This window comes from Bombina bombina, chromosome 5, assembly GCF_027579735.1.
Source record: "Bombina bombina isolate aBomBom1 chromosome 5, aBomBom1.pri, whole genome shotgun sequence".
NCBI lineage: Eukaryota > Metazoa > Chordata > Amphibia > Anura > Bombinatoridae > Bombina > Bombina bombina.
The window spans coordinates 1,144,545,472-1,144,558,908 of NC_069503.1; the positions used below are offsets into that span (position 1 = coordinate 1,144,545,472).

Genomic DNA, 13,437 nt, shown 5'->3' on the forward strand with positions numbered 1-13,437 from the left:
ATGAGCCGAGGAAATAGCTACCAAAAAGGAACTTTCCAAGATAGAAGTTTGATATCTATGGAATGAAAAGGTTCAAATGGAACTCCTTGAAGAACCTTAAGAACCAGCTTTAAGCTCCATGGCGGAGCAACATTTTTAACCACAGGCTTGGTTCTAACCAAAGCCTGACCAAATGCCTGAACATCTAGAATACCTGCCAGACGCTTGTGCAAAAGAATAGACAGAGTAGAAATCTGTCCTTTTAAAGAACTAGCTGACAACCCTTTTCTCAAAATCATCTTGGAGAAAAGATAATATCCTGGGAATCCAGACTTTACTCCATGAGTAACCCTTGGATTCATAACAATAAGATATTTACACCATATCTTATGTTAAATTTTCCTAGAGACAGGCTTTTATGCCTGTATTAAGGTATCAATTACTGACTCAGAGAAGCCATGCTTTGATAACATCAAGCGTTCTGTCTCCAGGCAGTCCATCTCAGATTAGTTATATTTAGATGGTTGAAAAGACCCTGAGGTAGAGGGTCCTGTCTCAGAAGCAGAGACCGTGGTGGAAAGGATGACATGTCCACCAGATCTGCATACCAGGTCCTGCGTGGCCACGCAGGCGCTGTCAAAAGCACCAAAGCACTCTCCTGCTTGATCTTGTGCAAACCCCTCCGGAGGGAATTCCCACTCCCCCGGATGAAAAGTCTGACGACTTAGAAAATCTGCCTCCCAGTTCTCAACACCTGGGATAGGGATAGCTTTTAGACAAGAGTGAGTCTCTGTCCAGTGAATTATTTTAAGACTTCTAACATTGCTAGGGAACTTCTGTTCCCCCTTGATGGTTGATGTAAGCCACAGTCGTGATATTGTCCGACTGAAATATGATGTACTTCAGAGTTGCTAACTGAGGCCAAGTCTGAAAAGCATGGAATATCGCTCCCAGTTCCAGAATATTCATTAGAAGGAGGGTCTCCTCCTGAGTCCACTATCCCTGAGCCTTCAGGGAGTTCCAGACTGTATCCCAACCTAAAAGGCTGGCATCTGTTGTAACAATTGTCCCATCTGACCTGCGGAAGGTCATACCCTTGGACAGATGGACCCGAGATAGTCACCAGAGAAGAGAATCTCTGGTTTCTTGGTCCGGATTTAACAGGAGAACAAATCTGTGTAATCCCCGTTCCTCTGGCTGAGCATGCATAGTTGCAGTGGTCTGAAATGTAGGCGTGCAAACGGTACTATGTCCCTTGCCGCTACCATTAAGCCGATTACATTCATGTACTGAGCCACCAAAGGGCGCGGATGGAATGAAGAACACGGCAGAAATTTAGAAACTTTGACAACCTGGACTCCGTCAGGTAAATTTTAATTTCTACAAAATCTATCAGAATCCCTAGGAGGGAAACCCTTGATATTGGGGATAGAGAACTCTTTCCTTGTTCACTTTCCACCCATGCGATCTCAGAAATGCCAGTACTACGTCCGTATGAGACTTGGCAACTTGGATGTTTGACGCCTGTATCAGGATGTCGTCTAAATAAGGGGCCACTTCTATGCCCCGCGGCCTAAGGACCACCAAAGTGACCCCAGAACCTCCATAAAGATTCTAGGGGCTGTAGTTAACCCAAAGGAAAGAGCTACAAACTGGTAATGCCTGTCTAGAAAGGCAAACCTGAAAAACCGATGGTGATCTTTATGCATCGTAATGTGAGGATAAGCATCCTTCAAATCCATTGTAGTCCTCTATTGACTCTCCTGGATCATAGTTAAGATGGTATGAATAGTTTCCATCTTAAATGATAGAATTCTAAAGAATTTGTTTAAGATCTTTTAGATCCAAAATAGGTCTGAAGGTTTCCTTTCCTTGGGAACCACAAACCGATTTGAGGAAAACTGTGTCCCTGTTCCTCTATTGGAACTGAATGGGTCACGTACACAATGCAAGAATGTCTCTTTCTTTATCTGGTTTGCAGATAAATGTGAAAGGCAAAAACTCCCCTTTTTTGGGGGGGAAAGCTTTGAAATCCAGAAGATATCTCTGGGGTATAATTTCCAATGCCCAGGGATCCTGGGCATCTCTTGCCCACGCCTGGGCGAAGAATGAAGTCTGCCCCCTATAGGATCCGTTACCAGATAGGGGTCCGTTCCTCATGCTGTTTTAGAGGCAGCAGCAGGCTCCTTGACCTGCTTATCTTTGTTCCAGGTCCGGTTGTCTCCAGACCGCCTTGGACTGAGCAAAAGTTCCCTCTTATTTTGCCTTAGAGGAAGTTGATGCCACACCTGCCTTGAATTTTCGAAAGGCACGAAAATTAGGCCTTTTTTGTCCCTTGATTTGGACCTGTCCTGAGGAAGGGCATGATCTTTTCCTCCAGTGATATAAGTAATAATCTCCTTCAAACTAGGCCTGAATAGGGTCTGCCCCTTGAAGGGAAGTTAAGTAGCTTATTTATTAAAGTCACGACAGCTGACCATGATATAAGCCATAGCGCTCTGCGCGCCAGTATAGTAAAAAACAGAATTCTTAGCCGTTAGTCTAGTCAAAGGAACAAAGGCATCAGAAAACAAAGGAATTGGCTAGCTTAAGTGCTCTAAGCTTGTCAAATATATTCATCCAATGGAGCCTGTAAAGCCTCATCAAGAGACTCAAACCAGAACGCCGCAGCAGCAGTGACAGGAGCAATGCGTGCAAGGGGCTGCAGGATAAAACCTTGTTGAATAAACATTTTTTATCCATTGGATCTAAAAAAGCACAACAGTCCTCGCCAGAGGTAGTGGTACGCTTAGCTAGAGTAGAAACTCTTCTCTCCACCTTAGGAACTGTCTGCCATAAGTCCCGTGTGGTGGCAACTATTAGAAAACATTCTTCTAAAAAATAGGAGGGGAAGAGAACGGCACACCTGGTCTATCCCATTCCTTATGAAAAATTTTAGTAAACCTCTTTAGGTATTGGAAAAACATAAGTACACACCGGCACTGCATATTATTTATCCAGTCTACACAATTTCTCTGGCACTGCGATTGTACACATTCATTCAGAGCAGCTAAAGCCTCCCTGAGCAACAAGTGGAGGTTCTCAAGCATAAATTTTAAATGTAGAAATATCAGAATCAGGTTAAATCATCTTCCCTGAGTCACAAATATCACCCACAGACTAAGCATATTGTGAGGTAGTATCAGACATGGTTCTTAAAGCGTCTGTATGCTCTGTATCTACCCCCAGAGCTGTTTTGCTTTCCTTTAATTTCAGGTAGTCTGACTAATACTGCTGCCAGTGTATTATACACAACCTTTGCCATGTCTTGTAAAATAAACGCTATGGGCGCCATTGATATACTTGGCGCCATTTGAGCGTGAGTCCCTGGAGCGGGAGTCAAAGGGTCTGACACGTGGGGAGAGTTAGTCGGCATAACTTCCCCCTCGACAGAATCCTCTGGTAAAATAAACGCTATGGGTGCCCTTGATGTACTTGGCGCCATTTGAGCGTGAGTCCCTAAAGCGGGAGTCAAAGGGTCTGACACGTGGGGAGAGTTAGTCGGCATAACTTCCCCCTCGACAGAATCCTCTGGTGATAATGTTTTTAAATACAAAAAATGATCTTTATTGTTTAACATGAAATCAGTACATCTGGTACACATTCTAAAATGGGGTTCCACCATGGCTTTAAACATAATAAACACAGAGCCTCCTCTATGTTAGACATGTTAGAACTAATAAAGAGACTAGTAAGCTTGGAAAACACTTTAAATCAAGTTAACAAGCAAATATAACAAACGTTACTGTGCCTTTAAGAGAAACAAATTTTGTCAAAATTTGAAAAACAGTGAAAAAAGGCAGTAAATCAAACGAAATTTTTACAGTACATGTAATAAGTTAACAGAGCATTGCACCCACTTGCAAATGGATTATTAACCCCTTAATGCAAAAAACAGATAAAAAAAAAAAAAAAAAAAAAAAAAAACGACATTTTTTTTAAACAGACACAACAAAACTGCCACAGCTGAGCTGTGGATTACCTTCCCTATAACTGTTTCTATGCAAAATTTAAGCCAGCCATCTGGAAAAATTAGGCCCCAATAAGTTTTATCACCAAACATATGTTAAAAAACGATTAAACATGCCAGCAAACGTTTTAAAACACATTCTTATAAGAGTATGTATGTCTATTAATAAGCCTGATCCAGTCGCTATCACTGCATTTAAGGCTTTACTTACATTACTTCGGTATCAGCAGTATTTTCTTAGTCAATTCCATTCCTTAGAAAAATATTTTACTGCACATACCTTATTTGCAGGAAAACCTGCACGCCATTCCCCCTCTGAAGTACCTTACTCCTCAGAATGTGTGAGAACAGCAACTGGATCTTAGTTACGTCTGCTAAGATCATAGAAAAAACGCAGGCAGATTCTTCTTCCAAATACTGCCTGAGATAAACAGCACACTCCGGTGCCATTTAAAAATAACAAACTTTTGATTGAAGAAATAAACTAAGTATAAAAAACCACAGACTCTCACGACCTCCTATCTATGTTGAGACTTGCAAGAGAATGACTGGGAATGGCAGTTAGGGGAGGAGCTATATAGCAGCTTTGCTGTGGGTGGACTCTTGCAGCTTCCTGTTGGGAAGGAGAATATATCCCATAAGTAATGGATGATCCGTGGACTGGATACACTTAACAAGAGAAAAAGGGATTATCTATCTTTTTAAACAGTAAAAATTCAGGAGTACACTGTCTCTTTAACTGAAGGTGATATATTACACTAGGAGACGCCCTTTCTTTTGTGTGCTATTATTTAGTAAAATATTAATGTGGTGGGTTTTAATGTTGAGGGGCTGTTTGTATTTTTTTACAGGTAAAAGAGCTGATATCTTTGGGGCAATGCCCCACAAAAGGCCCTTTTAAGGGCCATTGGTAGTTTATTGTAGGCTAGGGTTTTTTATTTTGGGGGGGCTTTTTAATTTTGATAGGGCTATTAGATTAGGTGTCATTCTTTTTTAGAATTTTATAATGTGTTTTTTTATTTTTCGTAATTTAGTGTTTGTTTTTTTCTATAATTTAGTAATTTGTAATAATGTAATAATTAATAGTAGATTTAAATAATTTGAGTAGGGTTAGGTTTTTTTAATATTTAATTTAGTTTATTTAATTGGTAGTTTAATTTAATTGTAGGATAATAGTTAGGGTAGGTTAATTAATAGTTTAAATTAGTTTAATTTAATTCTACAGGTAAGTTTAAATTTATTTGAAGATAGGGATGTTGTAATTTTAATTTAAAGTTAGCGGGTTGTTAGGTTTAGGGGTTAATAGCTTAATTTAGTTTATGGCAATATGGGGGGCTGACGGTTTAGGGGTTAATAGGTTTAGTTAGTGGTAGTGATGTGGGAGGCCAAGGGTTTAGGGGTTAATACATTTATTTAGTGGCGGCGGTGTCGGGGAGCGTCAGGATAGGGGTTAATAACTTTATTTAGGTTGCGGCCGTGTGGGGGAGCGTCAGGATAGGGGTTAATAACTTCATTTAGGTTGCGGCATTGTGGGGGAGCGTCAGGATAGGGGTTAATAACTTTATTTAGGTTGCGGCAGTGTGGGGGAGCGTCAGGATAGGGGTTAATAACTTTATTTAGGTTGCGGCAGTGTGGGGGAGCGTCAGGATAGGGGTTAATAACTTTATTTAGGTTGCGGCAGTGTGGGGGAGCATCAGGATAGGAGTTAATAACTTTATTTAGGTTGTGGCAGTGTGGGGGAGCGTCAGGATAGGGGTTAATAACTTTATTTAGGTTGTGGCGGTGTGGGGGAGCGTCAGGATAGGGGTTAATAACTTTATTTAGGTTGTGGCGGTGTCGGGGAGCGGCAGGATAGGGGTTAATAACTTTATTTAGGTTGCGGCAGTGTCGGGGAGCGTCAGGATAGGGGTTAATAACTTTATTTAGGTTGTGGCGGTGTCGGGGAGCGGCAGGATAGGGGGTTAAACATTTTAGTATTGTGGCGGCATTTAGTGACACAGTATAAATAAAGTTAGGAAAAAGCAGAATAGACGCAAGATCAATGACTGTTAGTTAACAACAGTCTGATGCTCATCGCCCCGTACTTGGTGTGCATCTTTTTGACAGCTTTTTTTTATAAATAAGGAGAGCATATTGAGATATGCGGCTGCGATGTTAGGCGAGCGTATTGGTGCTGGCGAAATGCAGCATAGTTGAGGCTTTGATAAATATCCCCCAATATAACTTTGTGTGTTGTAAATTGATATTATTGGTATAGTCAAAAGTAAAATGGCGCCCTCTAGTGATATATAATTAGTAAGCATTTACTTTTTATAGTTTATAGTACATGTAGAATAAAATGCAACAAATTTCGATCATCACGCTTGGAGGGGCCAAGTAGCATCCTCTTTCACTTCTTACTTACTAGTGGTAGTCCCCACTTAGAGAACCTCTGCCTTAAAGCATGATGTCCAAGCAAACATTAACCCTACTTGCCACACAGATCCCTCCCTCAATAACCAGTTTATCACAATGTTATAGAATGCATTTGTAACACAGTAGCGCCTGCTCTATCTTGTGCAAGGACAATTGTACAGCGATAAAAAAGTTGTGGACTTTTCTATTTTTACAGCCTTGACTTTCTAGGTGCATCCTCATGATTGTAAGACCCTGGTGTGCTGTACATATAGCATCCTGTAACTGTTGTTCGTGTGGTTGTGAAGGAATAAACATTCCTGGGGAATGGGGTGGTACAGTGTTGACTTTTATGACAAAGACTTTTTTTTTAGGTGACAGACAAATCAAAGAGGGGACAAACACTGAAATGTTATTACAGACCCAGCTCCTTATGTCATAGTTCTGTGTAACATGTTTACTCTATATAAATAATAATAATACTAATATTTGGAATTTGCAAGAATATAGTTAGTTGTTTGACGCTTGTTGTTCAAGAACTGAGTTTGCTGCTCTCTGTTACTTTGTATTAATTCTTGAGAGCACTATTTCTTTATCCAGAAACTTCAAATGATTTATTTACATTTGGAAATGGCTTTTGGTATTGTCTCTTGGGCTTATGTAGGTTATTTTGTCTCATCGTTTTTTGTCATCATTTAATACTACATATCTTGAAATGTCTTGCTGCAGGTTTACATACTCCTGTCTTGCTGCAGGTTTACATACTCCTGTCTTGCTGCAGGTTTACATACTCCTGTCTTGCTGCGGGTTTACATACTCCTGTCTTGCTGCAGGTTTACATACTCCTGTCTTGCTGCGGGTTTACATACTCCTGTCTTGCTGCAGGTTTACATACACATTTTTGCTGCAGGTTTACATACTCCTGTCTTGCTGCAGGTTTACATACTCCTGTCTTGCTGCAGGTTTACATACTCCTGTCTTGCTGCAGGTTTACATACTGCTGTCTTGCTGCAGGTTTACATACTCCTGTCTTGCTGCAGGTTTACATACTCCTGTCTTGCTGCAGGTTTACATACTCCTCTCTTGCTGCAGGTTTACATACTCCTGTCTTGCTGCGGGTTTACATACACATTTTTTGCTGCAGGTTTACATACTCCTGTCTTGCTGCAGGTTTACATACTCCTGTCTTGCTGCAGGTTTAAATACTCTTGTCTTGCTGCAGGTTTACATACTCCTCTCTTGCTGCAGGTTTACATACTCCTGTCTTGCTGCGGGTTTACATACTCCTGTCTTGCTGCAGGTTTACATACTCCTGTCTTGCTGCAGGTTTACATACTCCTGTCTTGCTGCAGGTTTACATACTCCTCTCTTGCTGCAGGTTTACATACTCCTGTCTTGCTGCAGGTTTACATACACATTTTTGCTGCAGGTTTACATACTCCTGTCTTGCTGCAGGTTTACATACTCCTGTCTTGCTGCAGGTTTACATACTCCTGTCTTGCTGCAGGTTTACATACTCCTCTCTTACTGCAGGTTTACATACTCCTCTCTTGCTGCAGGTTTACATACTCCTTTCTTGCTGCAGGTTTACATACACATTTTTGCTGCAGGTTTACATACTCCTGTCTTGCTGCAGGTTTACATACTCCTGTCTTGCTGCAGGTTTACATACTCCTGTCTTGCTGCAGGTTTACATACACATTTTTTGCTGCAGGTTTACATACTCCTGTCTTGCTGTGGGTTTACATACTCTTGTTTTGCTGCAGGTTTACATACTCCTGTCTTGCTGCAGGTTTACATACTCCTGTCTTGCTGCAGGTTTACATACTCCTGTCTTGCTGCAGGTTTACATACCTCCTATCTATGTTGAGACTTGCAAGAGAATGACTGGGAATGGCAGTTAGGGGAGGAGCTATATAGCAGCTTTGCTGTGGGTGGACTCTTGCAGCTTCCTGTTGGGAAGGAGAATATATCCCATAAGTAATGGATGATCCGTGGACTGGATACACTTAACAAGAGAAAAAGGGATTATCTATCTTTTTAAACAGTAAAAATTCAGGAGTACACTGTCTCTTTAACTGAAGGTGATATATTACACTAGGAGACGCCCTTTCTTTTGTGTGCTATTATTTAGTAAAATATTAATGTGGTGGGTTTTAATGTTGAGGGGCTGTTTGTATTTTTTTACAGGTAAAAGAGCTGATATCTTTGGGGCAATGCCCCACAAAAGGCCCTTTTAAGGGCCATTGGTAGTTTATTGTAGGCTAGGGTTTTTTATTTTGGGGGGGCTTTTTAATTTTGATAGGGCTATTAGATTAGGTGTCATTCTTTTTTAGAATTTTATAATGTGTTTTTTTATTTTTCGTAATTTAGTGTTTGTTTTTTTTCTATAATTTAGTAATTTGTAATAATGTAATAATTAATAGTAGATTTAAATAATTTGAGTAGGGTTAGGTTTTTTTAATATTTAATTTAGTTTATTTAATTGGTAGTTTAATTTAATTGTAGGATAATAGTTAGGGTAGGTTAATTAATAGTTTAAATTAGTTTAATTTAATTCTACAGGTAAGTTTAAATTTATTTGAAGATAGGGATGTTGTAATTTTAATTTAAAGTTAGCGGGTTGTTAGGTTTAGGGGTTAATAGCTTAATTTAGTTTATGGCAATATGGGGGGCTGACGGTTTAGGGGTTAATAGGTTTAGTTAGTGGTAGTGATGTGGGAGGCCAAGGGTTTAGGGGTTAATACATTTATTTAGTGGCGGCGGTGTCGGGGAGCGTCAGGATAGGGGTTAATAACTTTATTTAGGTTGCGGCCGTGTGGGGGAGCGTCAGGATAGGGGTTAATAACTTCATTTAGGTTGCGGCATTGTGGGGGAGCGTCAGGATAGGGGTTAATAACTTTATTTAGGTTGCGGCAGTGTGGGGGAGCGTCAGGATAGGGGTTAATAACTTTATTTAGGTTGCGGCAGTGTGGGGGAGCGTCAGGATAGGGGTTAATAACTTTATTTAGGTTGCGGCAGTGTGGGGGAGCATCAGGATAGGAGTTAATAACTTTATTTAGGTTGCAGCAGTGTGGGGGAGCGTCAGGATAGGGGTTAATAACTTTATTTAGGTTGTGGCGGTGTGGGGGAGCGTCAGGATAGGGGTTAATAACTTTATTTAGGTTGTGGCGGTGTCAGGGAGCGGCAGGATAGGGGTTAATAACTTTATTTAGGTTGCGGCAGTGTCGGGGAGCGTCAGGATAGGGGTTAATAACTTTATTTAGGTTGTGGCGGTGTCGGGGAGCGGCAGGATAGGGGGTTAAACATTTTAGTATTGTGGCGGAATTTAGTGACACAGTATAAATAAAGTTAGGAAAAAGCAGAATAGACGCAAGATCAATGACTGTTAGTTAACAACAGTCTGATGCTCATCGCCCCGTACTTGGTGTGCATCTTTTTGACAGCTTTTTTTTATAAATAAGGAGAGCATATTGAGATATGCGGCTGCGATGTTAGGCGAGCGTATTGGTGCTGGCGAAATGCAGCATAGTTGAGGCTTTGATAAATATCCCCCAATATAACTTTGTGTGTTGTAAATTGATATTATTGGTATAGTCAAAAGTAAAATGGCGCCCTCTAGTGATATATAATTAGTAAGCATTTACTTTTTATAGTTTATAGTACATGTAGAATAAAATGCAACAAATTTCGATCATCACGCTTGGAGGGGCCAAGTAGCATCCTCTTTCACTTCTTACTTACTAGTGGTAGTCCCCACTTAGAGAACCTCTGCCTTAAAGCATGATGTCCAAGCAAACATTAACCCTACTTGCCACACAGATCCCTCCCTCAATAACCAGTTTATCACAATGTTATAGAATGCATTTGTAACACAGTAGCGCCTGCTCTATCTTGTGCAAGGACAATTGTACAGCGATAAAAAAGTTGTGGACTTTTCTATTTTTACAGCCTTGACTTTCTAGGTGCATCCTCATGATTGTAAGACCCTGGTGTGCTGTACATATAGCATCCTGTAACTGTTGTTCGTGTGGTTGTGAAGGAATAAACATTCCTGGGGAATGGGGTGGTACAGTGTTGACTTTTATGACAAAGACTTTTTTTTTAGGTGACAGACAAATCAAAGAGGGGACAAACACTGAAATGTTATTACAGACCCAGCTCCTTATGTCATAGTTCTGTGTAACATGTTTACTCTATATAAATAATAATAATAATACTAATATTTGGAATTTGCAAGAATATAGTTAGTTGTTTGACGCTTGTTGTTCAAGAACTGAGTTTGCTGCTCTCTGTTACTTTGTATTAATTCTTGAGAGCACTATTTCTTTATCCAGAAACTTCAAATGATTTATTTACATTTGGAAATGGCTTTTGGTATTGTCTCTTGGGCTTATGTAGGTTATTTTGTCTCATCGTTTTTTGTCATCATTTAATACTACATATCTTGAAATGTCTTGCTGCAGGTTTACATACTCCTGTCTTGCTGCAGGTTTACATACTCCTGTCTTGCTGCAGGTTTACATACTCCTGTCTTGCTGCGGGTTTACATACTCCTGTCTTGCTGCAGGTTTACATACTCCTGTCTTGCTGCGGGTTTACATACTCCTGTCTTGCTGCAGGTTTACATACTCCTGTCTTGCTGCGGGTTTACATACTCCTGTCTTGCTGTAGGTTTACATACTCCTGTCTTGCTGCGGGTTTACATACTCCTGTCTTGCTGCAGGTTTACATACTGCTGTCTTGCTGCAGGTTTACATACTCCTGTCTTGCTGCAGGTTTACATACTCCTGTCTTGCTGCAGGTTTACATACTCCTCTCTTGCTGCAGGTTTACATACTCCTGTCTTGCTGCGGGTTTACATACACATTTTTTGCTGCAGGTTTACATACTCCTGTCTTGCTGCAGGTTTACATACTCCTGTCTTGCTGCAGGTTTAAATACTCTTGTCTTGCTGCAGGTTTACATACTCCTCTCTTGCTGCAGGTTTACATACTCCTGTCTTGCTGCGGGTTTACATACTCCTGTCTTGCTGCAGGTTTACATACTCCTGTCTTGCTGCAGGTTTACATACTCCTGTCTTGCTGCAGGTTTACATACTCCTCTCTTGCTGCAGGTTTACATACTCCTGTCTTGCTGCAGGTTTACATACACATTTTTGCTGCAGGTTTACATACTCCTGTCTTGCTGCAGGTTTACATACTCCTGTCTTGCTGCAGGTTTACATACTCCTCTCTTGCTGCAGGTTTACATACTCCTCTCTTGCTGCAGGTTTACATACTCCTTTCTTGCTGCAGGTTTACATACACATTTTTGCTGCAGGTTTACATACTCCTGTCTTGCTGCAGGTTTACATACTCCTGTCTTGCTGCAGGTTTACATACTCCTGTCTTGCTGCAGGTTTACATACACATTTTTTGCTGCAGGTTTACATACTCCTGTCTTGCTGTGGGTTTACATACTCTTGTTTTGCTGCAGGTTTACATACTCCTGTCTTGCTGCAGGTTTACATACTCCTGTCTTGCTGCAGGTTTACATACTCCTGTCTTGCTGCAGGTTTACATACTCCTGTCTTGCTGCAGGTTTACATACTCCTGTCTTGCTGCAGGTTTACATACTCCTGTCTTGCTGCGGGTTTACATACTCCTGTCTTGCTGTGGGTTTACATACTCCTGTCTTGCTGCAGGTTTACATACTCCTCTCTTGCTGCAGGTTTACATACCCCTGTCTTGCTGCTGGTTTACATACTCATGTCTTGCTGCAGGTTTACATACTCCTGTTTTGCTGCAGGTTTACATACTCTTATCTTGCTGTGGGTTTACATACTCTTGTCTTGCTGCAGGTTTACATACTCCTGTTTTAGAAGCAGGAAAAAGATTGTTAGCTGTTAAGTGTAATCCTAGGTTATTTACATTGTTGTTTCGTATAAGTATTTCGTTGAAATAAGACATTGTGTATTCAGATTTTTAAGGAGAAAATGACTGCAGAACATGGCGGCATTCTGTTAAGTTCTGAGCCGGATTTCTTCTTGTGATAGTGTAACACATTAAGATCTAGATTTGCACAGATGTTTGTGCACTGCACTTTCATAAGAAGAAGTCCAGTTCCAAAAAGAGCTGAATGTCGCTAGTGGCCCCCATTGGATGTGATCAGCGGTGGCTTCTTCTGCTGTGTGTTTAACATCTTTGTGCCGGTTAAACACACAGTAGTGTAGTGTTGATAGTCTTAAAGGGACAGTAAAGTCAAAATTAAAGGGACACTGAACCCAAATTTTTTTCTTTCGTGATTCAGATAGAGCATGTAATTTTAAGCAACTTTCTAATTTACTCCTATGATCATTTTTTTATTCTCTTGCTATCTTTATTTGAAAAGCAAGACTGTAAGTTTAGATGATGGCCCATTTTTGGTGAACAACCTGGGTTGTCCTTAAAGATTGGACAGTACCAATAAACTAGTGCTGTCCATGGTGCTGAACCACAAATTGTCTGGCTCTTTAGCTTAGATGCCTTCTTTTTCAAATAAAGATAGCAAGAGAACGAAGAAAAAATTATAGTAGGAGTAAATTAGAAAGTTGCTTAAAATTGCATGCTCTATCTGAATTACGAAAGAAAACATTTGGGTCCAGTGTCCCTTTAAACACTAATGATTCAGATAGAGCAGCAATTTTAAACAGGAGTATTAGCGCACATCCACTTGCAAATAAACATAACAGGAGTAGTGATGTCGCAAACCTAAAAATTTGGGTTCGCGAACTGTGAACGCGAAATCCCACAAAAGTTTGCAAACCGGCGAACTGGGCGAACCCCCATTGACTTCAATGGGCAGGCGAATTTTAAAACCCACAGGGACTCTTTCTGGCCACAATAGTGATGGGAAAGTTGTTTCAAGGGGACTAACCCCTGGACTTTGGCGTGCCGGAGGGCGATCCATGGCAAAACTCCCATGGAAAATTACATAGTTGATGCAGAGTCTGTTTTTAATCCATAAAGGGCATAAATCACCTAACATTCCTAAATTGTTTGGAATAACGTGCTTTAAAACATCAGGTATGATGT

At 40.6% G+C, this 13,437-nt stretch overlaps 1 protein-coding gene across 1 annotated transcript in view; it reads left to right on the top strand.

Moving 5' to 3' along the window:
- The window catches only part of LOC128661204 (cytochrome P450 2C20), a 262,287-nt gene that overhangs the window by 22,709 nt on the left and 226,141 nt on the right, over positions 1-13,437 (top strand). The window lies entirely within an intron of this gene.